Below are 12,477 nucleotides of genomic sequence, written 5' to 3' on the forward strand. Positions count from 1 at the left end.
TAAAAATATATTTACAAAAGCCTTGGTGAGAATGAAGAATAATTGAAATCAGCCTCACTGATGAATTTATAGGGTAGAAAACCAGCATTCTTTCCTAAGTGGAAAGTCCTCTGTAGATTTTGTACTGGTAGGTGATCTCAGCTTCTTGCTCTCAGGGGGTTCTAGAATCCCCCTAAGCCTAGGGGTGGGGCAGGGGGTGTGATGACAAATGCCCTAATGAAGCAGAGAACTTGCCAACTGCTGAAATAGAATTCTGAGTTGAAAAGGGCAAGCAGGGTGGAGATACCCAGTTAGCCAGAAGAACAAAGTTCATTCTAGCCCTGATGCCCCTTCCTGGCCAGCTGCCTAGAGATTCTGAACTTTAAAACACACACGCACACACGCACACACACACACACACACATTTTATTAAGTCATATATACATAGATCATGAATACATTTATGCCTTTGTTGGATTCAATGTGTTGATTATTTGTACAAATTGGAATGCTACGGAGTCTCACTATGTTGCCCTTGGTAGAGTGTCGTGGAGTCACAGCTCACATCAACCTCAAACTCTTGGGCTTAAGTGATTCTCTTGCCTCAGCCTCCCAAGTAGCTGGGACTATAGGCACCCGCCATAATGCCAGGCTATTTATTTTTTTATTGTTGTTGCAGTTGTCATTGTTGGTTAGCTACCCTGGGCTGGGTTTGAATCCTCCAACTTCAGTGTATATGGCTGGCGCCCTCACCACTGTGCTACGGGCCCCGAGCCTAAACTTTAATATTTAGTAAATTGGTTCCAAATTTAGATAAGGTCTCTTCTGTTGGAGGGTAGAAAATGGTGTCACCCACTCAGGCCGAGGTTAGCAGCCCCTTCTCCATCCCTATCTGGTGGTGGGAAGGAGATAATGAAGGCCTCAAGGGTGGGCCTCTTACTACCTGCAGGCTTTGGGCCAAGCTAGCACTATCTATTTCCTGGTTGACATTCAACTTTAGCCATGGTGACACTTCCTACAAAAGCATTGTTGTTTCTTCATGTTCGTAGAACTGGTACAAAGCTTGTCAAACTTACTCTTGCCCAAGTTGAATCATTACTTGCTTCTTGAATTCATTTTGATGTGGTCAGTTTACCACAGCCAGTACCGCCCTTAGATCTGGACAAGAAGCTGGGTCCCACATTTTGGAGGGTCCCACATGTCATAAACATACACAGAAATGCATTTATGGACAAACATGTAGGCGCCTCTTGGCTCAGGATTAGCTAGTCTTGGCACAGCCCAGCCGATGATCTTGAATGTCTACTCCCATGACTGACAGTGTTCAGGCCCAGGAAAACATTTCCTCACTTGTCTAATCCTATGTTTTTTAAGCAAAAGGCGTCTGTGGCCAGATGTGAAGATTTGTGAATTGTGCTGCTGAAGATGCCAGAGGTGGACAACACTTCGGAGTGTGAAGAGGAAGATTTGAGAGACAGAAGTGCTTGGTAAGAGAAAAGACAACGTCATTGACCTTGTCAATTCCTTCCTCATAAAACCAGAAATGTTAGGGCTTCTCCCAGTGGTTCTGACCATGCATTTTCTTGCTTCTCTTAGAATGTCAATTCATAGTTCTGGGGGTACTCATGAATTAAGGAGATTGTCCCAGCATGGCTGTTAAGGAATATTCAGTAATATTAAACAATTTATATTTGTCTTATTTGCATATATACATTGGTTGGGACCTATTGTGTGAAATGTGATAACAGTTTTTAAAATATTGTTTGATTGTTACAAACTACTTAATAAGAACTTTTTTTTTTTTGCTGAATACAGGTAACTTTATTGATGTTACATGACAAGGTGAGGCTTCCTAAGCCCCTCCCATTCTTCAGAGGGTCTGGTGTAGAAACTGTGTCGAGGGGAGATTTTCAGTGAGTTAGAGGACTGAGTAGGCAGGGTTACCCCAACAGCTGAGGGCCTCTGTCTTCCTCTCAGGCTCTGGCTGGGGCTGGTGGTCTGGCAGCTCTTACTCCTTGGAGGACATGTGGGCCATAAGGTCCACCACCCTGTTACTGTAGCCAAATTAATTGTCATACCAGGCAATGAGGGTTTTTTTTTTTTTTGAGACAGAGTCCTATTACGTCGCCCTCGGTAGAGTGCTGTTGTGTCACCACTCGCAGCAACTTCTAACTCTTGGGCTTAAGCCTAACTCTTGCCTCAGCCTCCCAAGTAGCTGGGACTACAGGCGCACGCCACAACACCCAGCTGCTTTTTGTTGTTGTTGTTGTTACTGTTGTCGTTGTTTAGCAGGCTGGGGCTGGATTTGAGCCCACCAGCTCCAGTGTATGTGACTTGCACCCTAACCACTGAGCTATGGGCGCTGAGACCCAGGCAATGAGTTTTACGAAGTTGTTGTTGAGGGCAGTGCCAGCCCCAGCATCAAAGATGGAAGAATGGTTATCACCACTGAAGTTGGAGACGACCTGGTGCTCAGTGTAGCCCAGGATGCCCTTGAGGGGGCCCTCCGATGCCTGCTTCACCCCCTTCTTGATATCATCGTATTTGGCAGCCTTCTCCAGACTGCAGGTGAGGTCCATTAATGACACATTTGCAGTGGGAACACAGAAAGCCATGCCAGTGAGCTTCCCATTCAGCTCAGGGATGACCTTGCCCACAGCCTTGGCTGTATCAGTTGAGGCAGAGATGATGTTCTGCAGAGTGCTGTGCCATTGTGCCACAACTTCCCAGGGGGGGTCATCCACAGTCTTCTGGGTGGTAATGCTGACATGGACTGCTCATCAGCTCCTCCATGATGCTGACATTGTCATGGATGACCTTGGCCAGAGGGGCTAAGCAGTTGGTGGTGCAGGAGGCATTGCTGACAATGGTGAGGCTGTTCTCATACCTCTTGTGGTTCACACCCATCACAAACACGGGGGCATCAGTAGAACGGGCAGAGATGATGACCCTTTTGGCACCCCACTGTAGGTGAGCCCCAGCCTTCTCCATGGTGGTGAGGACACCAGTGGACTCGACAACGTAGTCAGCACCTGCCTTGCCCCATTTGATTTTGGTGGAATCTTGCTCCTGGAAGATGGTTATGGTATTTCCACTGATGACAAGCTTCCCGTTCTCAGCCTTGACTGTGCCATGGAATTTTCCATGGGTGGAATCATACTAGAACATGTAGACCATGTAGTTGAGGTCAATGAGGGTGTCACTGATGGCAACAATATCCACTTTGCCAGAGTTAAAAGCAGCCCTGGTGACTAGGCGCCCAATACGACCAAAGCTGTTTATTCCGACCTTTACTTTAACCATGGTGCCTCAGGGATGTGGCTTGTGCTGCATGAGAAGAAGCGGCTGTCTGACGAACAGGAGGACCAGAGAGCCCTTAATAAGAATTAATTAAATTTTCAAAAATTAAAATAAAGGGCAGCACGTCTGGCTCAGTGAGTAGGGCGCCGGCCCCATATACTGAGGGTGGCGGGTTCAAACCCGGCCCCGGCCAAACCGCAACAAAAAAATAGCCGGGCGTTGTGGTGGGCGCCTGTAAGTCCCAGCTACTGGGGAGGCTAAGGCAAGAGAATTGCCTAAGCTTGGGAGTTGGAGGTTGCTGTGAGCTGAGATGCCATGGCATTCTACTGAGGGTGACAAAGTGAGACTCTGTTTCTACAAAAAAAAATTAATTAATTAAAAATGCCAGTGTTATTTAAATAATTTAGATAAAAATCTGATATTTGATGATTATATTTGCAATGTAATTTAAAATTTTTCTATTGTAATAAGATACATATAACATAAAAGTCAAAATTTTAACCATTTAAAATATACCATTCAATGGTATTAAGTGCACTCATGTTATGCAACCATCCCCACCACCCATCTCCAGAACTCTTTTGATCTGGCAAAACTGAAACTCTGTACCCATTAAACATTAACTCCCCATTCTTCCCTTCCCCTACCCCCTGCAACCACTGCCGTTTAATTTCATACATGATTTTGAACATTTTCAAAGAAACATATTTTGGGTTTTTTTTTGTTGTTTTCTTTCTTTTTTTTTTTTATTGTTGGGGATTCATTGAGAGTACAATAAGCCAGGTTACACTGATTGTAATAGTTAGGCAAAGTCCCTCTTGCAATCATGTCTTGCCCCCATAAAGTGTGAAACACACCAAGGCTCCACCCTGCTCCCTCCATCCCTCTTTCTGCTTTTCCTCCCCCCCATAACCTTAATTGTCATTAATTGTCCTCATATCAAAATTGAGTACATAGGATTCATGCTTCTCCATTCTTGTGATGCTTTACTAAGAATAATGTCTTCCACATCCATCCAGGTTAATACGAAGGATGTAAAGTCTCCATTTTTTTTAATAGCTGAATAGTATTCCATGGTATACATATACCACAGCTTGTTAATCCATTCCTGGGTTGGTGGGCATTTAGGCTGTTTCCACATTTTGGCGATTGTAAATTGAGCTGCAATAAACAGTCTAGTACAAGTGTCCTTATGATAAAAGGATTTCTTTCCTTCTGGGTAGATGCCCAGTAATGGGATTGCAGGATCAAATGGGAGGTCTAGCTTGAGTGCTTTGAGGTTTCTCCATACTTCCTTCCAGAAAGGTTGTACTAGTTTGCAGTCCCACCAGCAGTGTAAAAGTGTTCCCTTCTCTCCACGTCCACGCCAGCATCTGCAGTTTTGAGATTTTGTGATGTGGGCCATTCTCACTGGGGTTAGATGGTGTCTCAGGGTGGTTTTGATTTGCATTTCTCTAATATATAGAGATGATGAACATTTTTTCATATGTTTGTTAGCCATTCGTCTGTCTTCTTTAGAGAAGGTTCTATTCATGTCTCTTGCCCCTTGATCTATGGGATTGTTGGCTTTTTTCATGTGGATTAATTTGAGTTCTGTATAGATCCTAGTTATCAAGCTTTTGTCTGATTGAAAATATGCAAATATCCTTTCCCATTGTGTAGGTTGTCTCTTTGCTTTGGTTGTTGTCTCCTTAGCTGTACAGAAGCTTTTCAGTTTAATGAAGTCCCATTTGTTTATTTTTGTTGTTGTTGCAATTGCCATGGCAGTCTTCTTCATGAAGTCTTTCCCCAGGCCAATATCTTCCAGTGTTTTTCCTATGCTTTCTTTGAGGATTTTTATTGTTTCATGCTTTAAATTTAAGTCCTTTATCCATCTTGAATCAATTTTTGTGAGTGGGGAAAGGTGTGGGTCCAGTTTCAGTCTTTTACATGTAGACATCCAGTTCTCCCAACACCATTTATTGAATAGGGAGTCTTTCCCCCAAGGTATGTTCTTGTTTGGTTTATTGAAGATTAGGTGGTTGTAAGCTGTTAGTTTAATTTCTTGGTTTTCAATTCGATTCCAAGTGTCTATGTCTCTATTTTTGTGCCAGTACCATGCTGTCTTGACCACTATGGCTTTGTAGTACAGACTAAAATCTGGTATGCTAATGCCCCCAGCTTTATTTTCATTACTAAGAACTGCCTTAGCTATATGGGGTTTTTTCCGGTTCCATACAAAATGCAGAATCATTTTCTCCAAATCTTGAAAGTACAATGTTGGTATTTTGATAGGAATGGCATTGAATAGGTAGATTGCTTTGGGAAGTATAGACATTTTAACAATGTTGATTCTTCCCATCCATGAGCATGGTATGTTCTTCCATTTGTTAATGTCCTCTGCTATTTCCTTTCTGAGGATTTCATAATTTTCTTTATAGAGGTCCTTCACCTCATTCATTAGGTATATTCCTAGGTATTTCATTTTCTTTGAAACTATGGTGAAGGGAGTTGTGTCCTTAATTAGCTTCTCATCTTGACTGTTATTGGCATATACAAAGGCTACTGACTTGTGGACATTGATTTTATATCCTGAAACGTTACTGTATTTTTGATGACTTCTAGGAGTCTTGTGGTTGAGTCTTTGGGGTTCTCTAAGTATAAGATCATGTCGTCAGCAAAGAGGGAGAGTTTGACCTCCTCTGCTCCCATTTGGATTCCCTTTATTTCCTTATCTTGCCTAATTGTATTGGCTAGAACTTCCAGCACTATGTTGAATAGTAAAGGTGACAGAGGACAACCTTGTCTGGTTCCAGTTCTAAGAGGAAAAGCTTTCAGTTTTACTCCATTCAGTAAAATATTAGCTGTGGGTTTGTGATAGATAGCTTCAATCAGTTTTAGAAATGTGCCACCTATGCCTATACTCTTCAGTGTTCTAATTAGAAAAGGATGCTGGATTTTATCGAATGCTTTTTCTGCATCTATCGAGAGGATCATATGATATTTACTTTTGCCTCTGTCAATATGGTGGATAATGTTTATGGACTTGCGTATGTTAAACCAGCCTTGCATCCCTGGGATGATACCTGCTGGATCATGATGTATGACTTTTTGGATGATACGCTGTAATCTATTGGCTAGGATTTTGTTGAGAATTTTTGCATCTGTATTCTTCAGTGAAATTGGTCTGAAATTCTCCTTTTTAGTTGGGTCTTTTCCTGGTTTTGGTATCAGGGTGATGTTTGCTTCATAGAATGTGTTGGGGAAGATTCCTTCTTCCTCAATTTTTTGGAATAATTTCTGCAGTACAGGAATAAGCTCTTCCTTGAAGGTTTGATAGAATTCTGGTGTGAAGCCATCTGGACCAGGGCATTTTTTGGTTGGAAGATTTTTTATTGTTTCTTTAATCTCAGTGCTTGAAATTGGTCTGTTCAGGAGGTCTATTTCTTCCTGGCTAAGTCTAGGGAGAGGGTGTGATTCCAAATATTGATCCATTTCCTTCACATTGTCAAATTTCTGGGCATAGAGTTTCTGGTAGTATTCAGAGATGATCTCTTGTATCTCTGTGGGATCAGTTGTTATTTCCCCTTTATCATTTCTGATTGAGGTTACTAGAGATTTTACTTTTCTATTCCTCGTTAGTCTGGCCAATGGTTTATCTATTTTATTTATTTTTTCTAAAAACCAACTCCTTGTTTCATTAATTTTCTGAATGATTCTTTTGTTTTCAATTTCATTGATCTCTGATTTGATTTTGGATATTTCTTTTCTTCTACTGAGTTTAGGCTTAGATTGTTCTTCTTTTTCCAATTCCATAAGATCTCTTGTGAGATTGTTGATGTGCTCTCTTTCTGTTTTTCGAATGTAGGCATCTAAAGCGATGAATTTTCCTCTCAAAACTGCTTTTGCAGTGTCCCACAGGTTTTGGTAGCTTGTGTCTTCATTGTTGTTATGCTCAAGGAAGTTAATGATTTCCTGTTTTATTTCTTCCTTCACCCATCTGTTATTCAACAGAAGATTGTTTAATTTCCATGCCTTTGGGTGGGGTCAAGCATTTTTGTTAGAGTTGAGTTCCACCTTTAGTGCCTTGTGGTCTGAGAAGATACAAGGTAAAATTTCAATTCTTTTGATTCTGTTGATATTTGTTTTGTGTCCCAGGATATGATCAATTTTGGAGAATGTTCCATGGGGTGATGAGAAGAATGTATATTCTTTATCTTTGGGGTGGAGTGTACTATATGCATCTGTCAAGCACAGTTGTTCTAGGGTCTCATTTAAATCTCTGATATCTTTGTTTAATTTCTGTTTAGAGGATCTGTCCAGCTCTGTAAGAGGAGTGTTAAAGTCCCCTGTTATGATGGTATTATCAGATATCATATTGCTCAGACTGAGTAAGGTCTGTTTCAAGAATCTTGGAGCATTCAAATTGTTTGCATAGATATTTAGAATTGAAATGTCTTCTTGTTGTATTTTTCCCTTGACCAATATAAAGTGACCATCTTTGTCTTTTTTGACTTTAGTTGCTTTAAATCCACACGTATCTGAAAATAAGATTGCAACTCCTCTTTTCTTCTGAATTCCGTTTGCCTGAAAAATTGTCTTCCAACCCTTGACTCGGAGCTTTAATTTGTCTTTTGAAGCCAGGTGTGTTTCTTGCAGACAGCAAATAGATGGCTTGTGTTTTTTAATCCAGTCAGCCAATCTATGTCTCTTCAGTGGGGAATTCAAGCCATTACATTTATTGAGATAATTGATAAGTGTGGTAGTATTCTATTCGTCTTATTTGGTGAGAGTCCATTGCTTAGTTTTATCTTTTGCATCAGTGTGGAGGTTAGGTTCTGTCCTTTGATTTCTGAGTTCTTACTTTGCTACTGATCCATTGTGGTGGTCAGTGTGCAGAACAGGTTGAAGTATTTCCTGTAGAGCTGGTCTTGTTGTGGCGAATTTCCTCAATGTTTGTATATCCGTAAATGATTTGATTTCTCCATCAATTTTTAAGCTTAGCTTAGCAGGGTACAGAATTCTGGGCTGGAAATTGTTCTGTTTAAGTAGATTAAAGGTAGATGACCATTGTCTTCTTGCTTGGAAAGTTTCATTAGAGAAGTCTGCGGTCACTCTGGATTTGCCCCTGTAGGTCAACTGGCGCTTACTCCTGGCAGCTTGCAGAATCTTTTCTTTTGTCTTGACTTTGGACAGGTTCATCACAATGTGTCTTGGAGAAGCTCGGTTAGAGTTGAGGCGACCTGGGGTCCGATAGCCCTCTGAAAGCAGTGTGTCAGAATCTTTGGTGATATTTGGGAAATTTTCTTTTATAATATTCTCTAGTATGGCTTCCATTCCTCTGGGGCATTCTTCTTCCCCTTCTGGGATTCCTATAACTCGTATGTTGGAACGCTTCATAAAGTCCCATAATTCTGACAGTGAACATTCTGCTTACTCCCTCTTCTTTTCTGCCTCTTTTACTATCTGAGTTATCTCAAGAACTTTGTCTTCTACCTCTGAAATTGTTTCTTCTGCATGGTCTAACCTGTTGCTGATACTTTCCATTGCATCTTTAAGTTCCCTAATTGACTGTTTCGGTTCCTTCAGCTCTGCTATATCCTTTTTATATTCTTCATATCGTTCATCTCTTATTTGATTCTGTTTCTGGATTTCCTTTTGGTTATTTTCCACTTTATTAGCAGTTTCCTTCATTGTTTCCATCATTTCTTTCATTGTTTTCAACATGTGTATTCTAAATTCCCTTTCTGTCATTCCTAGCATTTCTTCATAGGTGGAATCCTCTGCAGTAGCTACCTCATGGTCCCTTGGCGGGGTTGTTGGACTGGTTCTTCTTGTTGCCTGGAGTTTTCTGCTGATTCTTCCTCATGAGTGGTTTCTTTTATCTGTTTCCTTGCCCTAATTTTCCTTTCACTTCCTCTTGCTCTTTAAGTTCTCATGCCTGTGGACTAAGGGTTACAGGACCAGTGGGGTGAGAAGGTTGAAGAGCAAAAAAGGGATGAAAGAAAGGAGGACCGAGTGAGAAGAAAAAAAAGAAAAATAGAGAAAGGAGAGGGGGTGGGTAAAAGGAATATTGACAAAAAGAAGAGAGGCACAGAAAGAGGGAGACAGAACACTATAGGTGTACAGTAGGGTACTTTGACACAACCTTAAAAAAAACGACCTTCTGGGGGTGCCCTGTTGGGTGGTTCCCTTGAGGTCAGCAGCTCTTTGCTAACCTGCTCAGACACAGTACCCCAGCTCCACCCAGTAGAGAGGAAAGACAAAAATGCCATAAATCAAACCAAAACAAGCAAACAGAAAACTTTACGGGATAAAATTGGGTGAAAAACCAAATAATAGTGGTAGAGACATTAGCAAAAATGAAGTTCTAGTTATTGAAAAAGGCAGCAATGGGAAATTATAATTACACTAGAAAAATTGAGAAAGAAAAAAATCTGTACAGAAAACGTTGAAATTAAAAAACAAAACAACATCAAAATAAACAGAAAAACAACCAAACCAAAATAACAGAAAAAAAAAACACAACGAAAAACAAAGCAGTATGTATATGTTGTTGAATATTGTCTGGGGAACACGTGGTCTCCTGGGGTATGAGTGTTAATCACAGTGATGAGCTGATACGACTGGAGGCTGCAGATTTCTCCAACCCCAGCAGGTAGACACCCTAAATCTCTCTTCAGCCCTCTTAAAAGGCACTTTGAACTTGTAAACTCGCTGAGTAGAAGCTTTCCCAGGAAAGTGCTTGTCACTGGAATCACTGCTGAAGTGGCTATCCACTTACCCAGTGTGCCAAAACCGGTCTCACTCTGCCCCTGAGGGTTAGGGCTGTAAGGCAGCTCCGACCCCACCATTAGGCTACTCAGTCACTGGGTTACCAGCTCCCACCCGATTCTTACTCTGCGACCCTGAGGGCGGAGCTTGCCAGGGCAGATCACTCACAATGGCTCCCTGTGAGTGATTGTTTCACCCACAGCCAAACACCATTAGCTCCGTCTGGCTCAGCGGCTCCGACTGGGGCCCTATACAATGGCCAAAGTTCTCCGCACTCCTGCTCAGGCTCTCCCCAAGGCAGTTCAACCGAGTGCCAAGTCCAAAGACACCAAAACAGTTCACAGGTAAGGCCTTTCTGGTTTGCAGTCTCGCTGCTACTGTACTTACTTACAGTTGCTGGCGGGTTTAGACCGATTGAACACACGTGACTACTTGCCGATTTTCCACTGTTTTAGTCCTCCTCTTGGGGTCCAGAAGTCTCTTGCTGACTCCCTGTATCCTCACAAGGATAATTATAGGCAGATCCCACCAGCCAGAGATGCCTGGAGTCCTATCTCCCCAGACTCACGGTGCCCAGATGCAAGGAAGCTGCTACTCGGCCGCCATCTTGCTCCAAAGCCTCATTTTTTTTTTTTTAATTTGTTTATTGGTTCAGGTTCATTGAGTGTACAAAGACTTAGGTTACAATGTTTGCATTTGTCAGGTAAAGTCCCTCTTATAGTTGTATCCCAAAGAAATGTATTTTTGAGACATGAAAAGGTTAAATATTTTTATTTTTACCACCTGATTTTTATTTTTTTTTATTAAGTCATTTGTACATAGATCATTTATGCCATTATGGGATTCAATGTGTTGATTATTTGTACAAATTGGAGTGCTTACAACCTACTAATCAACATAGCCTTCACCTCATTTACCCACTTACAGGTTTAAGGCATTTGTGTTCTACACCTGATTTAAATTTTTATGTAAATGTATTAAAATATGGCCAATTTTAATGCAATTTATATATTATTTTAAAATCCTTTAGATAATTACTATGATCAGAACATAAATTATAATGAACATTTTTATTGTAGTATATAATTTATGATTTTATAAAATAAAGGCAATAAAATACATATGTCTTTATTTTGTTACTCATCCAAACTCATAGAATACATAGTTAACCACAAACATAGCTGATTCTAGTATCTTTGATATTTTACTGATGTTCAACCATATAAAAATATAGCTTTACATATATAATCTTGTCACATGGAGGTGTATTTGTCAAGATAGGATTATAGCACAGGTTTTCTTTAACAGTTTGTTAGTTTGGTGTATAACATAAAGTCCTTAAATATTTGATATTGGGGCCCCCTTTGGTACTCCTATCCAGGATGGTTTATGATTGATATGTTGAACAAATAAAAATACAGATGTCTGGTTACATTTGAATTTCACATAAGCAACAACTTTTCTACTGGAAGTATACTAAAAAACTGTTGTTAATCTGAAATTCAGATTTACCAGGTGCCCTCAACTTTATCTGGCAACCCTACTTGGATTTCTCAAATGTAAGGAGCAGACTCACCCATAGTCTAATCTGCTGAGAATTCTTACTGTAATTCGACTTTGTGTAACCTGCTAGAGGTTTTTTTTTTTTTAAATAAACCTTTAATTGTAAAGTAAAAAACAGAAAAGTGCCTAAAACTTACATATGTCATTTAACAAATGTTTCTAAAGTGAGCGCCCATGTCAGCAATGGTCCACACCCTGGTGTCTCTCCTGCTCATAGTCTGCTTTTCTCCAGAAATAATCCCTCTCCTGACTTTTACAGTAATCATTTTCTTGCTCTTCTTTATACTTTCACAATTCATGTGTGCATTCTAAAACAATGTGGTTTAGCTTTGTGTGTGCTTGAACTTTAGAGAAAGAAATCATACTGTATACACTTTTTTCTTTTTGGGGGGAGGGCTAACCACTATATGTTGTGGCAGGCAGCTCTAGTTTGTTCATTCTTATTGCTGTATAGTGGGTTCCATGGTATGGATATTACATAATTTATCTATCCTTTCTGCTGTTGATGGACAGTTGGGGTGTTTCCAGTTCGGGGAACTTCTAAATAATGCCACCATGACAGTTGCACGTGTACTCTAATGCACATGTGCAAGGAGATTTTTAGGTTACCTAACTATGGAGATGAAATAAACATCCAAATGGGATGCATTGTGTTGGAAGTCCGTGCTTAAGAGATGCATGAATGTAAACAGAAATGAAGAATCCTAGATTTTATCTTACCTAATTCAATGGGCAAAGTATTGTTAAAGTTTAAACCAAAGCCAGGTGTGGTGGTGAATGCCTGTAGTCTCAGCTACTTGGGAGGTTAAGGAGGGAGGATCCCTCGAGTCCAGGAGCTCCAGGCTTTGAGAGGACCAGACGAGGACCAGACTAACGCCATTT

The 12,477-nt window shown here is 40.7% G+C and overlaps 1 pseudogene; it reads right to left on the reverse strand.

Moving 5' to 3' along the window:
- Positions 1-1,987: 1,987 nt before the first annotated feature.
- Positions 1,988-3,445, reverse strand: LOC128577675 (glyceraldehyde-3-phosphate dehydrogenase-like; annotated as a pseudogene).
- Positions 3,446-12,477: the final 9,032 nt, after the last annotated feature.

This window comes from Nycticebus coucang, chromosome X (assembly GCF_027406575.1).
Source record: "Nycticebus coucang isolate mNycCou1 chromosome X, mNycCou1.pri, whole genome shotgun sequence".
Lineage (NCBI taxonomy): Eukaryota > Metazoa > Chordata > Mammalia > Primates > Lorisidae > Nycticebus > Nycticebus coucang.